The 22,667-nt window shown below is 46.5% G+C and overlaps 1 protein-coding gene across 2 annotated transcripts in view; it reads left to right on the top strand.

Annotated features, from left to right (window-relative positions):
• MGAT3 (beta-1,4-mannosyl-glycoprotein 4-beta-N-acetylglucosaminyltransferase) overlaps positions 1-22,667 on the top strand; it is a 259,794-nt gene that overhangs the window by 153,698 nt on the left and 83,429 nt on the right. The window lies entirely within an intron of this gene.

Genomic DNA, 22,667 nt, shown 5'->3' with positions numbered 1-22,667 from the left:
AAGGTACCCTTTCGGCATTGAAAGGGCAGTGACTTGTCTAATGTTAGGTGCCTGACAGTCCAACGGTGAGTGTGCAGATATTGAAAGAGTACCATCATTGCCGGTCCAAAACAAGTGAGCCTAAATAAGGAAAGATCCACCCAGACACTTACAAAGGGATTTGTGCACATGTTGCCTCTTCTTTCCTTCTACTGCCTCACACGATAACACTTGCTCTAGATAGACTTGTTAATAAGCTTTAGGGATGGGAGGTAAGAGTGGTAAATAGGGTTAATTAAAATGTCTGCTCTAAAATTCAGCATTTTAACCCATTATTTTAAAGAATTTCCTGGGGGAGAACCCCCCTGAACACCTCTTGATTGGTTCAGGCTCCCTCACTATGCTCGGTCGCTATGGCATATCTGGGGGAAATATGTATGCCCCTCCACTTAAAAAATTCACCAGCTGCCGCTGGCCCTAGGACTGTGCTGGGAGCAGGGTGGGGTTAACCCGGGCACTGTGGTGGGAGCAGGATGGGGGAAGCCCTGGGATAGTGGTGGGAGTAGAATGTGGAGAACACAGGGACTGTGGTGGGAGCAGGACGGGGATACCCCAGGGTCTGTGGTGGTGTGGGGTCGGGATAGCCCAGGGATTGGGATAGGAGTTGGATGAGGGAGTCCAGAGACTGATGGGAGCAGGTGGGGGAGCCCAGGGATTATACTGGGAGCAGGGTGGGGGGCGGCGCGTGATAGTTCATAGCCATTTGGACTTACTGTCCATTTGGCATTTTTGGGGGGTTCAGGCATGCTCACATTTTGCTAAGGGGAGCCCAGGCCAAAAAAGTTTGAAGACCACTGCTCTAGATCCTCCCATGCATACCCCATTTAAGCCCATGTTTTCATTTTATTTGGACGTATATTCATGTTTTTCTAGTAGTTAGCAGTTCAGTTAGGCAGATCAGAGAGCCTCGGACAGGCAGATCAAGGGAGCCTCAGACAAGCAGGTCAGGGAGCCTCAGAAAGGCTGATCGAGAGAGCCTTAGACGGCAGATCAATAGAGCCTCAGACAGGCCGATGAGGGTGCCGCAGTCGTCTTCTTCTAAAGATCCACCCATTACTTTTCGTAGGAGGGAGCTGCTCATCGATGCAGTACTTTCCATTACTGCTAAAGTTCCTCCTGATTTTTCTTGTTAATGAGGAAATTAGTTTTCACGTTTTTCAACGTGACCGCATCCTTCGTCGGCGCCGGGATCATGATTTAATTTGGATACTCTGGGACGGAACACACACCCTCAGATCTTCTGCTCATCTTTTTGAGGCACCTGGTACTCCTGCTTGTTGCAAGGATCCAGCTAAGCCTACTTTATTGGAGAGAGTCTATCCTGCATTTCTTGTTCCTTAGAACTTTTAGCAACTTCTGTTCCACAGAGACTGTGCACAACCCACCAGAGCAAAGGCAACACCTGTGGCTTTTCAAACACACGTTTCTTTCTTGGGCATTTGTAGGGCAAACATGCGAGCCGCTGCGCATGCTCGCAGGAAACATGACTCCTTACGTGCCGTCTCAAGCATCTTTTGACCTAGAGGGTTTGCACAACCTATGTGCTTGACGCTGGTCAACATATGCTTCCACCCCCCTGCAAGTTCTTTTGGGGTGTAGAGTGAGGTTTCCAAGCAGCTGGCAAGGAAGGATTGACGGATCCCAGAGTAAGGAATGATGCCGTTTGTGGTTCATGCTCTTCCTCCTCCATAACACACACCATTCCATACTCGTGTGCATATGCCGTGCCGCGTCCTTACTGGGAGTGGTGGTTGGTGACATGCTTTTCTCATGCAAGTGTGGGGAAGGCGCGTGAGTAGACCTAGCCGCTATAAGAGTCAAAAAAGACAACAGTATCTCGGGTGACTTTCAGGGCATGTTGGTAGTGTAGACTTTTCTCAACCAGTTCTGAAAGAGGGGTGCACGTATAAATAGCAGGAGGTTTGGGGGGGAACTAGGCTGAAAACAAAGACTTTTTTGGTATCAAATTCCGATTTTTTTTTCTTTTTTCTCTTTTAATCTTTTTTCTTAACGGGGGGCCCTCTCCACCCCAAACTTCCCACGCTTTTTTATAGCCTTACCCAACCCACCATCTATTTTTTTTAAAAAAAATGGTATGAAAATCCTGCACAAATTTGGGCCAAAGAATTCTGTTTTCGGCCTTGTTTTTTTCGGATTTGTGTTTTTGACGCGGTACCGTGAAAGAGAGATTCAGAGTGCCAACACCTACATCAAAATGGAGTATTTTACCTTTCCTTACTCCTGCCCTGATATCCACATCTGCAGCATTCTTTCTGCTTCAGCACCGCCTGCAAGTGGAGACTATTTCTATATTATTGGTTACTTGTAAGGCGCCTATACAACAAATGATGTTTCAAGGCGCCACCAGACAAAAAGGAGTGGCAGGGACAACGGAGAAAGATACAATAACGGTCCTACTAGGCGGCATTGTGACATTCAGATCATGCAAGTTCAAAACAAGAAGTGTGACGGGGGTTAAGGAGGAGTGCTGGACTGCGCAAAAAGCGAAGTGATAAGGTGGGAAGGGAAGAGGCGAGATACAAGTGGTAAGGGCAAGTACCAGGATTGCAGAGGTGCGCGTCAGCATGATAAGTGTGGAAAAGGGAAGGTGGACTGGGAGGGGGGCCTGGAGCCCCGTAGCATTCAGAGGGAGCCAGGCACCCAGTCACTCAGACAGAAAGAAGATGTTAGCAGGGGAGAGGAAAGAGCGAAGGAGGAGAAAAGGAGTCTTGAGGAGCTTCCGGAACTTAAGGAGATCCGGATTATGCCTGAGAAAGGTCAGGGAGACCACCCCACAGGGAGGCTCCTGTGGAGGAGAGAGATCTACCCCCACTGTTTGCTTAGGGAAGCGTCTGATTTGCAGAGGGTTGGAGCTAGCAGACCAAAAGGCTCTAGCATGCAGCTATTTAGGGAGAAAGAGTTGGATGTACGGGGTCCCAGGCCCCAGACAGCCTTGTGGATGATGCAGAGGGGTTTGAATTTGATCCTAGCAGCCACAGGGAGCAAGTGGAGAGAAATTAGGGCTGGAGAGATGTGGTCCCTGGGCTTGAGGCTAAGGATACGTCTTGCAGTCATATTCTGGATTAGTTAAAGGGGGCAAAGAGGGGATGAATGAAGAGTGAGGAAGAGGTTGTTGCAATAGACACGCCTACAGAAGACCAGAGCTCTGGAGACATTGAGTTCCTGGGGGAAAGTAAGGAAAGGGAGAATGCCTCTGAGAAGGGGCAGCTGATAGTGGGCCTTCTTGGCAAGGTCTGCGATGTGGGGAGAGAAGGAGAGAGAGGAGTCAAAAATGACACCAAGGTTTTTTGCCTCACAAGAGAGTGAGGGGAGGGGACCCATACAGGGCGGCCAGAGGGAGGGAGGGAGGGAATGCGGGAGCTGGGGTCACAATGAGAAGGATCTCAGTCTTACTGGCATTAAGACAGAGATTGTTGGCAGCACACTGCGGCTGAATAGCAGTCAGACAGTCAGGGATGGGAGAGGAAAAAGAGGAAGAGAAGGAGGAGGAGCAGGAGGAAGAGGGAAGCTTGAAGGAGAGCTGCGTGTCATCGTCATAACACTGGAAGTGAAGAGAGAAGAAAGAGATCAAGTGGGCCAAAGGTGTAAGGTAAATGTTGAAAAGCCACGGTGAGAGGATAGAGCTTAAGGGACGCTGCAGGTGGACAGTGTGATAAGGGAGAGAAAAGGGCCCAGTTGAACCTGGGAAAGGCAAACTGAGAGGAAGGAGGTGAACAAGTTTAGTGCCAGGCCCGTGATACCAAAGGTGTCATAGAGCCAATTTGTCAGGGTGGCATGATTGACCATGTCAAAGGCAGAGGAAAGATCCAGGAGAATAAGAACGGAGGGAGAGTTGGAGTCAAGATTCGAGAGTAAGTCTTCACGGGTGTTCAGTAGAGCAGTTTCCGTGCCTCTGGCAGCTCCGAAGCCAGACTGGTGGTCGTGGAGACAACCAACACATTTGGTGTGTTGAGTCAGCTGCGTGATGGTCAGCCGCTCCAGGAGCTTGCCCAGGAAAGGGGTAAGGGAGATAGCGCAGTAGTTAGCATGGCAGGAGGGGTCAGAGGGAGGATTTTTTAGGAGGGTATGCACAAGTGAGTTCTTGAGGGGGGAGAGGGAAGGAGCAGGGGCCAAAGCATTGGTTACAGAAATCAGCCTGGGAAGGTGCGAGGGAGGCAATGTTGTCCTTGATAGTTCTGGAGGAGCAGGAGAGCACCTGTGTGGAGGAGACTTTCATAGAGAGGACTTGTCTAGAGACCTCATCCGGTGCTATGGGTGAGAAAGAGGAGAGAAGTAGGGAAAGGAGTGGGGAGCCAAGGGAGGCATGAGTGCTGGTGGACTGGGGGGTTGGTGAGAGGGTAGAGGAGAGTGAGGAAAGAATGTCCTGAGTTTTGGAAAGGAAGTGGGAGGCTAGTGAGATACAGAGGGTCAAGGATGGCAGGGGAGATGTGGAGACTGCAGAAGGATTGGTGATGAAGTGTAGATGAAGTCTGTATTGCCTTTCGAGCGGTCGGCACGCCTGTTTATCAGAGGATGTATCTGATGCCCACCACTTCCTCTCAGCCACTCTGTATGTGCGTTTCATAGAGGCTAGGTTGGAGTCATACCAGGTGTTGCACTTGGAGGCAGCCTTCATCTGGATCCCCATAACAGTGGCAAGGATTTCCAGGGTGTTGGTAATGGAGAGGTGGAGATTAGCAAGGGCAGAGTCAGTGTGGGAGTCCGTGGCAGGAGTGGGCGGGGAAAGAAAGTGGTGGCAAAAGCAGCAGCTGGCACTCGCTTCAGCAGTCGCATGACGGAGAAAGAGACAGGAAGTGCAGGCAGAGGTTTAGCAGGGGGAACTAAGCGATCTAGATGAGAAGACAGAAGGGAATGCTCAGAACAGGACAGAGGTGTAGTGAGAGGGTTGGAGATAGGAATGTAAGAAGAGATGAGAGCATCCGGCAGAGGGCATCAGACCAGAGGGATGATTCGTGAGGTAAAGAACGTCACAGAGGTTTCAGAAGAGTCCATTTGTCACCTCGGTGGATATTGCAGTCACAGAGGAGGAGAAGTTTGGAGATAGAGGTAAGAATGGAAGTAGTGAGGTCCGAGGAATGTAGGAGCACGGGTCAGTGGTCCTGTAGATGGTGGCGAGAGCCAATGAGAGGGTTACAGAGACAGCAAGCCTGCAGTTGAGGCATTCAAAGGAGGAGTAGGCCTGAGTGGGAATTATAGTAGCAGGGATGCATTCAGGGAAGATCAAGGCCACTCTGCCGCCAGATCGGTTAGGCCTGGGTTTAGAGAGGATCTTGTAGATCTCAGGGAGTAATAGATTTGGCAGTGAACCACATCCCAGTGAGGGCGAGAACATTGAGGTCAAAGTCTTCAAAAAGAAGACAGATATCAGAACCGTGTTTGATGGCAGAGCAAGAGTTAAGGGTAGCTCGGTGGACCTGGTTACCACCTTTGAAGGTCTTCCGAGGAGGGGTACTGGGATGTGGTGCACCCATCGGAGGTGGAGATGGGGCAAGGCGGATGGACGTTGTAGGAATGTTGGGAGAAGGGAGGAAGTTGATGGGAGATGGAAGGTGCCTATCAAGAAGGAGAAGGTTGGGCTGAGAGCCCTGTGCCATGACCATGCAATTGCGATAGGCATTAATGATGCACCTAGAGTGTGAGAAGCCAGCCAAGAGTACTTCCCATCTGGTGCCTCCATGAATGGGAGACAAAGGAAAGGAGAGAGGACAGAGGTCATATGTTGAGTCCATAGGTCTGGGGAGGAAGCGACAAAGAGGATGTCAGTGACAGTCTGGCTGGAAGAAGCATTGACATAGGTATCGTCGATGGACAGTCCTGGGTTGGAGAACAGAAGATCCTTTTTGAACTTTTTTCTTCCAGGCTTCAAGAGGGAGGGAGGATAGACATCAAGTAGCAATTGGAGTACAGATGGAATGCAGATGTAATGTGAGGAAGGACACACAGAAATGATGGCTGGGTGATTTATTTACCCACCTATTCACTGTATTAGCTGTCGATATCCATGCTAATCTCTATGACCATTCCCACCCACTACCTGTCCCTGCCCGTCCAAAAGCCATTCTCCTCTGATCTGTTTGAACTAGCTCCATCACACAGTAATATCAAATTTGGTGCGGTATATGGCTTTCCAGTCTTATTTCAAAGCAGTCTGCGGACAGTTGATGGCTTAATTGCAGCTGCAAATGCTGCGCTCCTTGTAGTTAAAACCTGTTAATCAAGTGTGCCGGCAGACACTTGATTTATTTATTTGTTCTTTTATAACACGCTTAATAGCAGCGAGTGGTTTCTAAGCTTGGGATCGGGATTCAAACCAGTGTTGCTCCGCATTGTCTTGCTTCCAAGACAAACGCATTGACCCTGAGCTATCCTTCCTCCCCTATGAACAGGATGTGTGCACTAGTATCTGCTCCTTGCACTGAACACCTGTTAAAAACATGCATTGGCACAGCCAACAATGTTTGCTTGTGTATATGCATCAGATATGCATATACTTAGGTACTCCCAACATTTTCCATCTGTTGCCAGTAGTTCAATTATGGCCATGACTGGCACATGCCAATGCCATGCTTGCACACAAACCAAAACTTTTGGCTTTGCCTGTGGATGTTTATTTTCTTTGCACAAACATGTGTGACACTCATAATGACTCCCTTTGATATCACTGTTTTCACACCCTGCATTCACCTGCTGGTGCATCTTTCCTCATGTTGACAATGTTAAACTTTCGAAAGTAAAAGCTTCTCCCCGTGGATCAACTGGTTTTGTGCAAAATGAAATGCTCTATTGTAGTCGGAAAGTCAAACTTGGGGTACACTGATCAGCATGTTTATTTAGTCATGCGCATGGACGTCATTTAGGTGTCACAACTGTGACCCCTCAGTTCTCCCTTGCTACCCTCAAAGTTTTATTTTTTTTTTTTATTTTTTTTTTACATTAAGGCTCCTGGGCTGCGGCCAGCAGCATGTGGCTCTTTGTTTCTGGAGTTGCTGGTTTTCTGATGGCTATAGCCGGTAAGATATCTCAGTGGGTTGAGCGATGGCTGCTTCAATGTGTGTGAGATATGTAGGTTGCAGGTTCGACTCCGAGCAAGGTCAACTCAGCCTGTCATCCTGGTGAGGTTGATAAATGAGTACCAACACAGGTTGGGTGATATTGTATGTATATTTGTTCTATATGAAGCGCTTAAGTGTAAGTGCTATATAATAAATAACACATCATTATCATTTGGCCTTGGACGTCTGCTTGCATTCACAGTGATTTGATAACATGGGCCTATACACACTGATATTAATGATACATGTGGTGCTCCATTCTTGTATGAAATGTATATCACTTTGCAGTACTATCGTAACCGTATTTTTCGTAGTATACTCAGAAACAATGTTATATGATGTTATGTGATGCCACTTCCTGTTTTGTCGTGGGATGAAAGGTTGTGTCCCATCGCTTCCCTTGATGTCACTTCAGTGTGGGGGTCAAATGACATCACTTCCTGTGATGTCACCAGAGGTCAAGGGTTGTGAGATGACACTTCCGCTACCCCAGGCATTTTGGAGAAATGACGTCCCTGGTCATGCGTTCGGCCAACGTGTAATACATTTTAGGAAGTCTGGTTCCAAACGTAATAAACTTGCAGCACACGCCTTAAAAATACTTGAAAGCACTGTTTTAAGGATGTGTTGTTGCAGGCTTCTTTTATTTGTATTATATATTTATGTATGCCAGGCAGGAGAAGAACAGATGTTGTTCCCCATGTCTCGCGCATGCCCCTCTCTCCTTACCTCAGAGGAAGACTTGCCTACTGTGGAAGGATATTGCCAAGCAGACAGGTTTCGCCGAGTGGCAGCTATGTTGTTTAGATGAACATATGACTGCCTCTGCCCCAGCCCCACTGGTCAGATCTGGGTCATCCCAGGGTGGGCTCAAAGCAGCAGCCTTTCAGTTAGCAGTCACTTGCATTCACTGGCTTTGCCACAGAGAGGCTGCTTAGGCCTGGGATAGCTATCGGAGCACACACACCCCTTTGAAGTTCACATGCTTTGCAGTCACAGCCAAATGTACACAGTTTATATCCAGAGTAAGGAATTTTAGGAATCCCACACTCATTTTCCCATTTCTGAAGTGTAGTCCTTGCAGCCACTGTCTAAATGTAGTCCTACTTTCATGTCATTGGCCTGTCTCAAATCTGGTCAGCCTGCCTTAACCCCAAGGTGCAGAGCTCTCTAGCTCTCCTTTCCTCTTGTAGAAAATGGTTTATAGTAGTGGTCGAAGTGCACGAAAAGAAGTACTGCAACTATGTTGCCTGCTGGCCTGCCTCCGCTGCCCACCAACCCCATCACCAGGCCCCCGTCCCAGACGGATGCAATCCACACCCTTAAGCAAACACACCTGCTGTTTGCGGAAGTGTTAGTGCAAGCTTCAACTTCTTCCTAGTGTTTATTTGAAAACTAAAACCATTCCGGAACGGTTTCTTTTTAAAATAAAAGTATTCGAACAGTAAAACATTAAAAGATTTTAAAAAGTAGAGGAGCACCTCTCCCAGCCACTCCTGCCCACTTCGAACAATGGTTTATAGTGGGACCGGTGAGATTTTCAAACTAGGCTTTTCCCGAGCAAGTCTGGTTAGGGATGGCAGTCCAAGCCACACCTTGCTTTGCATGACCTGTATCTGACTTTACCTCAACCCTTTCAGCTCCCTATCGCAGGCCTTTTCTGAAGCCTTCACGCTTCCCAGAAGTCAGCCTCGCCCCACAGGAGCAGATCCCCGCCTTCTTTCCACCACCCAAAACAATGCACTTTATTCTGGTCTTTAATCAAGAAGGCTGGCAGGCAATGTGTGCTTGCTGTACCTTCTGTTCTGCACTCTGGAGGACATCTCGGCCTCTCTCATCTGTTTTATTGTTTTTCAAATGCAAAGACAAACTAGTCACACCTCTTTATTGACTGAATGCCTTTTAAAGTTCTGTACACTCAGTGCTTAATTTGTAAAAAAAAAAAATAAGTGCCAAGGCCCAAATATTTTTGAGTGTACCTGTAACACATCGGGGCGGGCAACTCCCAGCCTCTGCTGCCAACACCAATGATTGTTCCTCCGTAGTGCCTGCATATTAAGGGTTAACGCTGCAACTCCCACTGGCTATTTTGGGTGAAGGATGTTACAGCTACCAATAAAATAAGATATCATAGCATACTAGTTTAAGACAAATGCTTCAGTGCTTCTTTAAAAACATCATCATTGTTAACTGTTTGCTCGTATTGAATAGGTGGCAATTGGAACATGTTGACCATCTATCCACAGAAAATCGAGCAAACATGCTTTCCTACTAAGTTTAGTTGATGGACAAATGCAGGAAAAATGATTACTGAATTGTTAAACTTGTGTGTCAAACATTGCAGTAAAAGCTTTGTGTATAGGTTGACATTCATGAAAGGCACTCCTCTTAGGCAGTGGCCTTTTCCCTGACCTTTCCACTGCGTCAGTGCTGCTGGCTGATGACTGTTCTCTTGTTGCTAACCCACACCAATGTAGTGTTTCTGCGTATTGCAGTAGTGGAGGAGCTCCAGTGTTATGCACGAGGACTGGAGAAGTGTGTGGGCGCGGCCAGCACAAGCACCCAGCAGTGGCACCTTCCAACTCATTGTTATCAATGAAAATGGATAAATACCACTCTGCTGTCTACGTGGGTCATCAAGTACATGAATAATGGTGCGTCGACAAAGGGTGAAAAGAATGTGGTCAGTGCACATGGTTGCTTGTTGTGTGACAACTGCTGAATGAGAAAATAAGTGCCAGGGCTCAGAAATAAGTCCTGGGGCGAGGCCTTGCAAACACCCCCACAAATTAAGCACCGTGTACACTCCTCAATTTTAGCCCAGAAGGGCAGCATATTGTAATAAAAAGTGCCCATTGCTGGTAGTCCTGCATCTCCGGGTGTAGTTCTCTATGACTTCCAGGCTGTTGGTATCAACTGCTGGCTTTATGGACCTACATCCACCAGTCATGGGGACGAGAGAGGGCAACCGACCCCTCTGTTCCTTTGCAATGGGGCAGACTCTGTATTCATGGTTACAGTTTTCAGTTTTCAATATAGCCCACTCGATCAGGTGTTACTGCTATTAGCACCCCATTTTCAAATCGAAAACATGCGGTGCTAACAGCAATGTATTTTGTTTAAATGAACGGAACGCTCAAGGAGCCCCATTTATTTAAAGAAAATACTTACCTAAGATGGCTGCCATGGATATGGAAGACCGGGCTCCCTGCGGAGCACCACTTCCATTTCCATGATGGCCGGGGACATGGAGCAGCAGTGGCAAAAAAGCCACAACCGAAGGAATCGGTTAAGTGCGACAGGAGGGAGGGAAGGGACAGGGGGACAGGAGACCGGATGGGAAGGTTAGTGGAAGATGACGGGGATGGAGAGCAGCTTTCAGCTTGCTCAGAACGTGGGCTTGGATTGTGGGATTCAGCCTGCAATCCGAGCAACCTGATTGGCTGGCTCCCCTGCCCCGGGTGATCATTGTATTCCTTAAATATGCAGTGTTTATTCTGCTGGAGATGAAACACCATTCTCTTCTAAGCCATGTACAGGCCGTGCACTGTTGTTCATGGTACCGATATTGTTAAGTATTGGGGGCACTTCATTCGATGCTGAACTCTTTAAAACATTAAGTGATCATTCTTGAGGCACAAACTCGGAAAGGTAGATCAGCAGGTTTAGTGAATGACAGAGATCTGATGTTTTCAGAACTGTCTGTAAATATTATAGCTTTTTTTTAACAATATCTTCTGAAGAAAAGTGCCGTAAATGCACAACTTTGACCCATTATTTGTACAAATGTTTTATAGCGACAACCAAACTCTTCCCGAGGCGGGTTGGGGGGGACCGGAGCGAGTATATTCCACTACGTTCATGTGGAAGGGCTGTTTGGGTGGGGATTTATGCCCCGAAGTAACAATCAAAACCTGGCACCCCTGCTCTCTTACAAGTGGGATGCAGCTGGGGCATACTGTAGGAAAACAACACTGACCATGACATTGAAGCATTACATCATTGAAATAAAAATTTTAATTAAAAAAAAGAAACCCGTGCGTCTTTAGGAAATATAAAAGCAAGGCTGCTATTGCCAGTAATTGGTTGTAAGGAAGAAGAGAAAATCTATAATTGGTGAATCTTTTAGAAATGCCGTACACTTTCTGTCCATGTGATTTAATGCTGACATGTAGAAATGCTATTCTAATCTGTGAAAATGCATAAAATGGCTGAGCCCATGTTGTAACCTTGGATTAGCATTAGGTGATCTTTAGGACACAGAGAGGGTTATGTTGCACTAAATAGACATTTTGTGATGAGGAACATCAACGTTTGCACGTACGCCCCCTGCATGCATGCTTAAACATTCACAAAGCAAGTGCAAACGTGAAGGGTAATAGCAGGTAAACTTGCATATACTCTGCACTCTTAAGTTGTTTTTTGTGAGTAAACACTGCCTGAAAATTACACTTTGCAGGCAGCATTTATGGATGGGTTCCTATGGCACCAGCCTGCTATTTAGCAAGTGCAAAATCCAGGTGGATTCCATAGGCATGTATTCATTTTACACCGGCATGAAAATGTCATGCATGCGTAAAATTAAGTTCTCGCGCAAGATGGAGGAGGCAAGCATGGGGGAGGTGAACTATACTCTGTGCTTGTGACGAATTAACATCCTAGGCACCAGTGGTCCAGGGATCAATATCGGTTTCTAAAGCATCAATCAGCCCCACACATCTAGTACACCAGAAGGGATCCAAACATATTTGAAACACAAGCAAATTATAAACCTCCTTGTCCAATTTTGGTAACGTGGACAGAACTGCAGGCTTATCTCTGCAAGGACATGGATCATGGGTTAGTTTGGCCCACAGCGAAAATAAAATTATTACCCAATGATAAAATGGACTATCCATTCAAGCTTGTTATAAACATATCTACTTTATTATTATTCAAAAGACAGTTCTGGCACATTACAAAATACAACCCACCCTATAAAGGAATGCAGAGGACAGACCATTTCAAGAAGGAAAAGGGATGCACTCTGGATATTGACAGGAGGGTACTTGGTATAGCAATTAATCGCAATAGTACAAGGATACTTGGTTTCAACACAAAGGAAACAATGGGTCGTACAATGTTACTACAGGCCTTAGAAGAAGGACCAGGGGGACAGATCCACAATGTAATCTATGCTTGTAGACGTTCTTGGTGCTTGACAGGGTCAGGTCGGTTTCAGGGCACTTTGCAGCTCCTGCAACATAGTTGAAGATGGGAGACAGCTGTGGGTATTAGGAGGCAGGCAGTACGGCAAGCAACCTTGATGGACGGCTGCAGGCTGAACCAGGATTTGTTGTTTCAGTGCTGGTTGTTGGGTCTGATACACTGGTCGAGACATTGCAGATGGCGTCTGAGGCATAACAACAGTGCGCTGTATTGTCGGTTGCAGCTTGAGGGGCTCAACTAGCTTGAATATGTCCTTTAAGGTAGACGCTGGTTGATGCTTGTAGATGCACTCCTCCTAGCTTCTTCACGGGGCTCGTGACATCTTCTAAGGTGGACGGCCCAAAGCTGAGGAGAGTGTTGCAGGCACCGGCCTCATACTGGGTTTGGTTCAGAGACTCTCTTGCACTTCCCACCTAGGAAGCTTGCTTACAGATCCTAGCAGGGCATGCTGTGTGCTGGCTGGGTACCGGGTCTGGAGCTGCTGGAGGGTCCTCTGGATGCAGTATCTCCCTCTGTTCCCTGGGAGATGTTTAGGGGAGGGATCTTGCTTCCCTCTTTCGAAATCCTGGCCTTCCTTCACTGGACGAAGCTGTAAGGGAGACTGGACCTTCAGTCTGGGTCCAAATGAATTGCAAAGTCTTGGCTGTCATATTCCGACTAAATATGACAGGGGGGACAGCGCCTGTAGGCTGTACACGAGTCTATGTGTATGTCGGGTGGTGAGCATAGGAAAATGTGTTCCGGATTAACCCCACACATTTTCCGGAGGTTGATCTAACGTCATTCAATTTCATTGAAAATTTCAAAAAAGCCCAGGCGAGCGCACACCCCGAATTCCTCCCAGTGCCCATCCCCCTCTCCCCCCGCCTTGCGTTGGCACCAAAATAGGCTGTGCTGGAAATTGAGGTGCAAAAGCAATATGCCTTCCTTTTACACCTCTGTTTTCCACTCCACCCTTTATAAACTGCTCCCCATAGTGAGAACCGGACCTTCTATCACCCCATCAAGTGTAGGCTCACTGTCAGAGGAGTGCTGAGTTTAGGGAGCTGTCTGTCTCAGCGTCTCGCTGGGGCTGCCAATGGCGCACTCACAGAGGCAGCAGCTTCCCATGGCCTTGGATCTTATGAATGGATCTATTAAACGCAGCCTCCATCTCCTGCCTGGCACCAATGTGTGGAGCGGCCTTATGGTGCTTCTCCAGAGGGCTCCATAGCGCCTCTGCACAGTCTTCTGTCCCCTGCATTTCATGTTATTCTACAGGGCGCGTGTCGAATCGGCTCACCTTCTTACCACTCCGTGGGTCAGTCTGCACACTCATCCTTCAATATGCTGCATGTCTGTAACATCAACAAAACCAATTTGGCGCAAATGTACTTTAGCTCTCAGGCAGAGCCAAGGAAAGATATGCAGAAAGGGGTCTGGAGTGCCATAATGCAGTGGCAATGGTATGTGTGGTGTACACAGACTTCGCGAGTCACGTGAGCGAGAGGGGGTCCACCTCACGTGACAAGGGAATGGAAAGGAATAAAGAGGTGGGTACCCGGAAGGGGAGGAACCCAGTTAGACAGAGTCTAGGTCTGGACGTGTCTTGTTTGAGCTGCGTGTGTGAGTGGATGAGTGCACGTGCTGCCGCCATCCCGGCCTCCCCGCGTACAGCTGGAGGTCGGGAAATATATCATCACAGCATGATGTCGGGAATGAGCCAGCAACATAGTTCAGTGCAGCTCCTTCCACAAAAAGCCATGCAAGAGAACACACTGGAAAGGTTGAGTCAAATTTCTAAAAGCGCTCTATTCGATGTTCTACATATTTCAACCTTCCGGAAGCAGTGACAGGTGGTATATTGCAGCCAGAAACTGCATTACTTTGAGGACACTGTGGTGAGTTACTGTTAGACCCAGACTCAAAATGAATGACAGGCAAACTTTCTCAAAAGACATCCACGCAAGTGTCCTGGTGAGATTGGGATACGGTTTGCGGGCTCCACCAGGATTTTTCTTCCAGCCGAATCTTCATTACGATCCATACATCTTCAGGAAGTCTTCGTGCTTTGTAAGACCTGCCAGTGTTATTTATGGGCAGTCACCTGAGAGTCAATAGCTCAGGACAGTTTGGAAGAAGTTTGGGTAGATACAGGCTAATTAATGGGTGAAAACATACACTAAATAACTTTAAAAGGGAGAAAGGTTAAGGGAAAGGTAGGGGGTCAGGTGAAGTCTACGTGGAGGTAAGAAAGAGGAAAGGAGTCCTGTACATCTGTGAGCGTTATCCAAGTAAGAAAGCACATTAAACTCTGCAGTAAAATTTCTCAGTCAATTCATGCACCTACTGCAGTGATCTCTGTGTAACGTGAAGGTCCCAGGTTTGAATCTGGGTAACATTAATTCAGCCTTTCATCCTTCTGAAGTTGACCATATTAATAACGTTGAACTGGGAAATTGTGAGATTGCGTGTCAGACCAACGGAGTCGGTCACATGTCACGCATGCCTGGGTCTACTGTTCATCATTCAGAGGTCGACACATTGTTTATTATTGAGGTTTATAATATTACAATATGGAGAAAAGCCTATAGGGCTGGGGGGGAGCCAGCCATGCATTAGGGTACATGAAGTTTCATCATGCTGAGCTTGAGTCCATGAAGACTCATGTGATCATTTATCTGATAATAAGGAGAGTCCATGGCTACAGGCAATAACCTCAGAAAGAGTCAGCCACTTGTCAAGCATTCATGATATAGACGAGCATGCTCCTTATCGGAATAGCATTTAGTCAGGTAGGATTGCAATGGCACGGGCTGGGAAAACCCCATATCACCTATATGTACAGTAAGAGGTCTATGGATTGTGGCAACAAGGAATGAAGAGACTGAGCAAATGGTGCCACAGTGGTTTATATAGACGTGTATTAAATGATAAACCAAGCTTATCAATCCTTAACTCTAAGGGGATTTCCCTTACCAAACTAAAGAAACTCGGGTGCTTGTCAGGAAGTCCATGTGAGTCAAAACAAAAAGGCACCATCCTGGCAACAGAGGCTCCTACTCTATCCCTGTCACTACAACAAAACACCATGAAGTGCAGCTGAATGCCAAATATCGAATTTCGGATGACTCATTCAGGGGGGTAAAGTTAATAAAAAATGTGGAGGGGTGGATGCGGAGGTGAGGGGGGCGGATTTTCCCCCAGCATACATATGCAGTGAAATAAAAAATAATCTCTATTTTGGGAATCTGTTTTTTTATTTTCGAAATATCACATAGCTCCACCCAGAACTACCTCTATGACTGTGTATTCAACAATAGGAAACCAAAGAGCTGTAATCCACGCATGGTGCTGCTGCGTTTAGGTTGAGTGCTCGGGGCACTGTGCACGGAATACCTGCAACTGGATCTTGCACCGTTCCACCTCCTCAATGCCTGCATGATGGATGGCGCGCATGAAGAATACACACCTCCCGCGCTGCATTGAAAGACCTGCAACATAATCTGCACTTGTCAACCTTTCCACTGCAGCGCCTCAGGATGCCCTGCCACCCTAAACTACATCCCCCAAGATGCAGCGGTACCTTTTTACTGGATACTATGCACTTTCAGGGAGCCGACCTATGAGTTTCCCTGGGGGTGCCCAAATATAGAAAGCGACATCACTGGCAGTTATGACCGCATGGGCACGTAGTCGCCAACTTGGTGCAAGGGGGGGGGGGGCGGGTGGAAATATTGGCTGGCATGTTCTGCATATACTTAAGTCAAGTAAGAAGGAGGTTGCCATCCAGTTGGATTCCAGTAAGCCATCACTGCCCCTAGTCCACCCCTCTATAATCATCCAGGTTATAGTAGCCCTCAAAAGGCAGAGCAACACAACTAGGATGAGAGAACGTTTTGTTTGCTAAACAGAAGGTACAGATGCAAGGTGGAGTACCACCACCAACACCAAAAAGAAGTTCCCAAATCAAGGGAAAACAAGTAAAGAGGTTTCAACATCTCTCGAAAGGCAGCTCTGGCATTGCCAGTTGGGGTTCACTGCATGTATATGTAATGCTTTTGGGACTCCAAAAATTAGCCGATTTCTTTGAAACAGTACCCTATTTCTAACTGAGTGCTTATTTAATACTTGATTAAGCTTATGGAATCCACTGTTACCCCACAACTTTCATGTTACCTTGAGTTAAACTCTCTAGGCAGGCTTTAGACTTCTGAGATTAATGGAATCTGTGATGATTTCTGTTCTTGATGTCATGGCCATGCTCCAGTACCGCAGTGAGGTCAGAGTTTTCATTTTACTTGACCTCGCCACGGCTTTCAATATGACCAACCATGCCATCCTGTTTTGACTGTGAAGATGTGGTATGGTCTCCCACCTTAACTTCGAGAGCTGTCTGACCACCTCCATTTTCTTAAGGCCTTAAAGACATTCCTTAATGTTTAAATCTCTCGGTTAGGGGATCTTCGGAAGTCTTGCTCCTCAGCGCCCTGATGTCTTCGAACCTTGGTTTCAGGCTTTATAAAGCAAAATACAATACAATATCATCTCAAAGCTCTCTAATGAAGTTAGGTAAGGATATTGGTTCTAGAAGAAAATAAACAAGATAGCTAAACGGAACAATGCACCACCTACAGATAGTTGTGTGCATAAAAGTTTTTCTATGTGAAGGAGTGGACCTGAAAACGAATGTAGATTTACCATCTGCATTTTTGCATAGGGTGAAAAAATGGCTTTCCCTCACCCGGATGAAGATTATTGTATTAATAAACCAGGGGAAAGAACTTCAAGTTGCAAGTTACTAGCCAGGCATAAAAAGCCACTCACCACCACACATACCCACACACCTTTTCTTACTCAGCACTAGCAAATTACCATTAGATAATAGCTAGTGGGAAGTGCAAATTTTGAGGACCAATTAAACTCATAGTTAAAGGGTGCTTCTTGGTTGATCTAATGTCTATACAGTGCTCGGATACACCAAAGAGGTCACCTAGTGCTGTCCACTACAGTCACATTGATGGAGATTTAAAACACTGTACCCTACTCTAAAAGGACTACTTCTGAGGGCAGTGTGGGCATCTGTAGACTCTCATTAAGCTATTAAGAGGGTTGTTCACTCGGGAAACACCTATTTCTTAAGGTGTCTCCAAAATTCTAGTATGGCCTGTACTGGAGTCCCCTGTCAGGACCCTGGTGCATGTGTGAAAGTACCTCAAATGGTTGGGTCCCAACACCCAATTCATGATGGAGGCCCTGGAGCAGTGTAGGGAGGGTCCCCTCCGCAACACAAGGAGTGGGGAGCATGGGACGGCTTCATAGTATCATAGAGTGATGATAATGGTAGCTGGACTATCAGTGAGATGTAATGGAATAGAATAGAAATGCCTGCAATATTAGAGTACCTAAGCATTTCCTGACAACACAGCCACTTCATAATTTGGAGACAGCTGGCAAATAGAGAAAGTACCACAGGGCCCTCTCCAGTGCCTATACAAAAGAAAAAAAACTGTTGGCTTTGTTGGTTTGGTTCTCCTGCAGTCAACACACACATGCTTACTACTTATTCATAAACCCAGCTACAATTGCACTCTCTATATTCAGCATCATAAAAGTGTATCAATAATCGGACATCATATTCCACACTTGATAAAACAGAAATCACCTTGTTCTTAATAATATATTTATCACAACTAGTAAAATGACCATTCCCAAAACCCTAACTGAAAGGAGTTTTGCAGATATAATACTAGTTTTTACCATTACTGGCCCCTACTCTATAGTGTACATCCCAATACCCCTCTATTTCACACCATATCCCTCACTTGCATACCATATGCCTAGGATTGGACCTCTATGCCCAATATTTTCAGTAGAACATGCTCCGCATTTGTGTTATTTACACTTCCTTTGCACTCCCACATTCCCCTCATTTGAATCATAAGATTTTAAAAATGTTCATCTTTTGTGTCATCACATGTGCCCTCATGAGCTCTTTTACATCCTAAAATGAAACTCTATTCACCAAAATGTATGCATGCTATCTGTTCATAGGAGGCAGTACAAAGGTTTGCTTTTAACAGGAATTCAGTGCAGGAAGCAGATGAAAGGACATACCAATTGAAGGCACACTTGGTTAAAACATTTTTATTTCACCACGATTTTTAGAAATTGAGGGACAGATGCAAAGCAAGAGCCTCTTGCTTTGCATCTGTGCCTCCCTTTCTAAAAAATCATTTTGGGTTGAGTGTACCTCTACATCTGTGGGTGCACAGATGTGCACAAATGTAGAGTACACTCAACCCAAAATGAGTTTTAGAAAATCTATCCCTCAATTTCAAAAAATCGTTTTGGGTTGGGTGTACCTCTACATCTGTGAACCCCCCCTGGGGTGCACAGATGTAGAAGTACACCCAACCCAAAACGGATGGAGGCACAGATGCAATGCAAGGGGGGTGCACAGATGTACAAATACATCTTGCTTTGCATATGTGCCTCCATTTCTAAAAATCGTTTGGGGACAGATGTAGAGGTACACCCAACCCAAAACGAATTTTAGAAACTGTGTCCCTCAATTTAAAAAAATCGTTTTGTGTTGGGTGTACCTCTACATCTGTGCACCCTGGGTGCACAGAAGTAAAAGTATACCCAACCCAAAACGATTTTTAGACATTGAGGGACAGATGCAAACAAGAGCCCGTGCCATTGAAAGACACAGGATGGATGGAACAAAGGGTCATCCATACTGCGTCTCTTCTCTACGGCCCGGTGGGGGGTTAGAGGGCTCAGCCCCGACTTCATTCTGCCGACGGGTGCCCTGGCCCCGGAGCACCCGCGTACTGGGCGCCCCTGCTATGCAGCTAGAAACCACATCTCCTAAGCTGTACTGTGAGGAACTATTGGAAACTAAAGAGCGCCGCCAGCACTTCCCACGATTGCTACATCCAGACTGAGGCAGCAAACTCTCACGCACAAGCCTGGAGGTTGGCATCTGTGCCCCGAGGCTGAGAGCACGTGCATTTATTTTTGATTGATTAATGCAGGGCGTGTGCAGCAAGAGCTAGACCTTAGGACCACGTGCAGCAGAGTTCAGCCTTCCAATTTTCAGTTGATTAAATAAAAATATGTCCTCACCTGTGCCTAGAACCACCCCACTTCGGAACCCAATGCCAGGGCCGCACGTGTCCCTGCTTTGTGACTAGAGTGTTGCTTTTTTTGGGGGGGGGGGGGTCAAATTACAGAAGGCAGTTCTCACATCTGCAACTTATTTTGGCTGATTTCATTGTTATTGCTCGATGTCCTGTGGGTATCACTTTCCTATCTTTAAGTTTTTATTAATCCAATGATTAGGGGCTTTGAAACAGTTTTTGCTAATTGTATAAGTGCCTAACAAATGATAGATAAATAAATAAATAAACACATTCTGATAGTTGCCGTTACGGTTTGCCTAAATCGAACCAATTGGATGCATGTGTCTGATAACCATGATTTGTTTAAAACGAATCGAGTCCCGGAAAACTAGTGTCATCGCCAAAGCTATTCCTTTGTGCAAAATACGAATGGAAATGTGAATACAGGTCTAGGACGGTCGCTGTGAGTTTCTTTGGGGTGTTGCAGCTCCGAAGCTGGAGGTTGCATCTCTGTTCTTGCCACCAAGGAATCTGTTCCCTGTGCATTAGCCCAGCCAGCCACCTCCTGGCATCAGAAGACCCACCATGTGATGCTGACTGTATTTGCCTTTCAGCAATCCCCAGGTGTTTCCTGTGTGGCTTTAGGCTAGCTCGGTTTAGTGTGCACTCTGCGTTTTATGCAGGTCTTTCAGTGTCCCTGCTTAGTACCAAGTGGTCACTCCCTCCCTTTTATTTTTCTGCCTGGCTTCTGTTACTGTTTAGTGATAGTTAATTTCTATGTCTCTTCCTACATAGACGAATTGTCAGCGTTGTTTCTGCTGGTAGCTGCCCCTTTTGGGTTTCTTTATGCTCTGTTGTGCCACTAAGGTTTGTCAGTGTTTTTTCTGCTGGTAGCTGCCATTGTTGGGTTTCTTTATGCTCTGTTGTACCACTAATGCCTGTCAGCGTCATTTCTGCGTGTAGCTGACATTGTTGGGTTACTTTAGGCTCTGTTGTGCCACTAAGGTTTGTCAATGTTGTTTCTGCTGGTAGCTGCCACTGTTGGGTTTCTTTATGCTCTGTTGTACCACTAATGCATGTCAGCGTCATTTCTGCGTGTAGCTGCTATTGTTGGGTTACTTTAGGCTCTGTTGTACCACTAAGGTTTGTTAGTGTTGTTTCTGCTGGTAGCTGCCATTGTTGAGTTTCTATATGCTAGTTGTACCACTAATGCCTGTCAGCGTCGTTTCTGCTGGTAGATACCATTGTTGGGTTTCTTTATATCCTGTTGTACCACTAATGCCTGTCAGCGTTGTTTCTGCTGGTAGATGCCATTGTTGGGTTTCTTTATGCTCTGTTGTACAACTAAGGTTTGTCAGCGTCGTTTCTGCTGGTAGTTGACATTGTTGGGTTTCTTCTTTTGTACCACTAATGCCTGTCAGCGTTGTTTCTGCTGTTCGCTGCCACTGTTGGGTTTCTTTATGCTCTGTTGTACCACTAATGTTTGTCAGTGTTGTTTCTGCTGGTAGCTGCCACTGTTGGGTTTCTTTATGCTCTGTTGTACCACTAAGGTTTGTCCGCGTCATTTCTGCTGGTAGTTGACATTGTTGGGTTTCTTTATGCTCTGTTGTACCACTAAGGTTTGCCAGTGTCGTTTCTGCTGGTAGCTGCCATTGTTGGGTTTCTTTATACTCTGTTTTACCACTAAGGTTTGCCAGTGTCGTTTCTGCTGGTAGCTGCCATTGTTGGGTTTCTTTATACTCTGTTTTACCACTAAGGTTTGTCCGCGTCATTTCTGCTGGTAGATGCCATTGTTGGGTTTCTTTATGCTCTGTTGTATCACTAAGGTTTGTCAGAGTCGTTTCTGCTGGTAGTTGACATTGTTGGGTTTCTTCTTTTGTACCACTAATGCCTGTCAGTGTTGTTTCGGCTGGTAGCTGCCACTGTTGTGTCTCTTTATGCTCTGTTGTACCACTAATGCCTGTCAGCGTCGTTTCTGCTGGTAGCTGCCATTGTTGGGTTTCTTTATGCTCTGTTGTACCACTAAGGTTTATCAGCGTCGTTTCTGCTGGTAGCTGTGCATGCTTCTGTACTGCGTTTCTAGTTGCAGCTTTGTTCGTCCTGGTCTTCTGCATCTGTTGCTTTCTGTATGGTATTAGTTGCTTGTTACATACAAATGCTCCACTTCTGCGCTCTCTCCTGCATTCCCAACCCCCGGAATCTCTGGAAATGATCTCTTCCAGAATGTACCACCTAGTGGTGTTGGATAACTCTCAACCTGCCCCAAACCCTAAAGTAGGCTTATCTAGTGGCGTAGATATACTGAGTGGGTTAGTAGCTAGCTCACATTGCAATTGTAGTTTGGTCCCCATTAGCCATAATTACGTTACTACTGTTGGGAGGATCGCTCAGGGGCAACGTGCTCGCCTTGGAAGCAAGACGACATGGAGCACCACAGGTTCGATCCCCAGGTCCACGCTTAGAAACCCCTGGATATTAAGCACGCTATAAATAACACACCATATCATATCACAGCTCCTGGAGACTGCCCTTGGGTGGCAGTGGTGCGCAGTATAAATCAACATAACATAACATAACTTCATGAAGAGACTGGCCCTGACACATGACTTGGCCAGCCAGTATGCAACGCGATAAAATGTATGTATTTGCCTTTGGCTCAGTACTTGCACCCATTGTGCACCCAATTTAGGGAAGTGGCATTCTTCTTCCCACATCCTAGCCCTGCTCATGCGTGGTAGGCCTCCATGATTGAGCTTATCTACTATGCGTGTTCTTCCGCCTTCATGTGCGGGCCTGCCCACAGTGGCTTGGAGGCCAATCCTGCAGGAATCGCTTCCCAGTTTTCCTCTGCTCACCCACATCCTCCCATTCCCAGCGGTGAACCCTAAGGCCTGCACGGAGTCAGGAGGTGCCAGCAATTGCAGGGAAGCCACCAAAGCTCCCTAGCCATTTCCGGTCCTCCTGACTCCACCCGGTCCTCCTGACTCCAGCCGCCCAACGCCCCAAACTCTGCTGATGGGTGAGGTTTTCCGCCACAGAGAGGGAATGATCTTTGCCACGTCTAGAAAATGCCTCTTTGCTGGTGGATAAGTGCAAGTCTACTTTTGTGTTGGTGTTTAGTTTGTGAAGACAGCTTGTGTGTGTGTGTGTATTTATCCTGTGTGCAAAGAAAAATGAAGGTAGTTCTATGCAGCTACCTAGGCCTAGATATTTTGGCCGCATAAAATCTAGCCACCAT

Source organism: Ambystoma mexicanum, chromosome 3q (assembly GCF_040938575.1).
Source record: "Ambystoma mexicanum isolate Mex_15411 chromosome 3q, UKY_AmexF1_1, whole genome shotgun sequence".
Taxonomy (NCBI): Eukaryota; Metazoa; Chordata; class Amphibia; order Caudata; family Ambystomatidae; genus Ambystoma; species Ambystoma mexicanum.
Note: the sequence above shows the minus strand (reverse complement) of the source record. Positions and strands in the feature narration are given on the sequence as shown.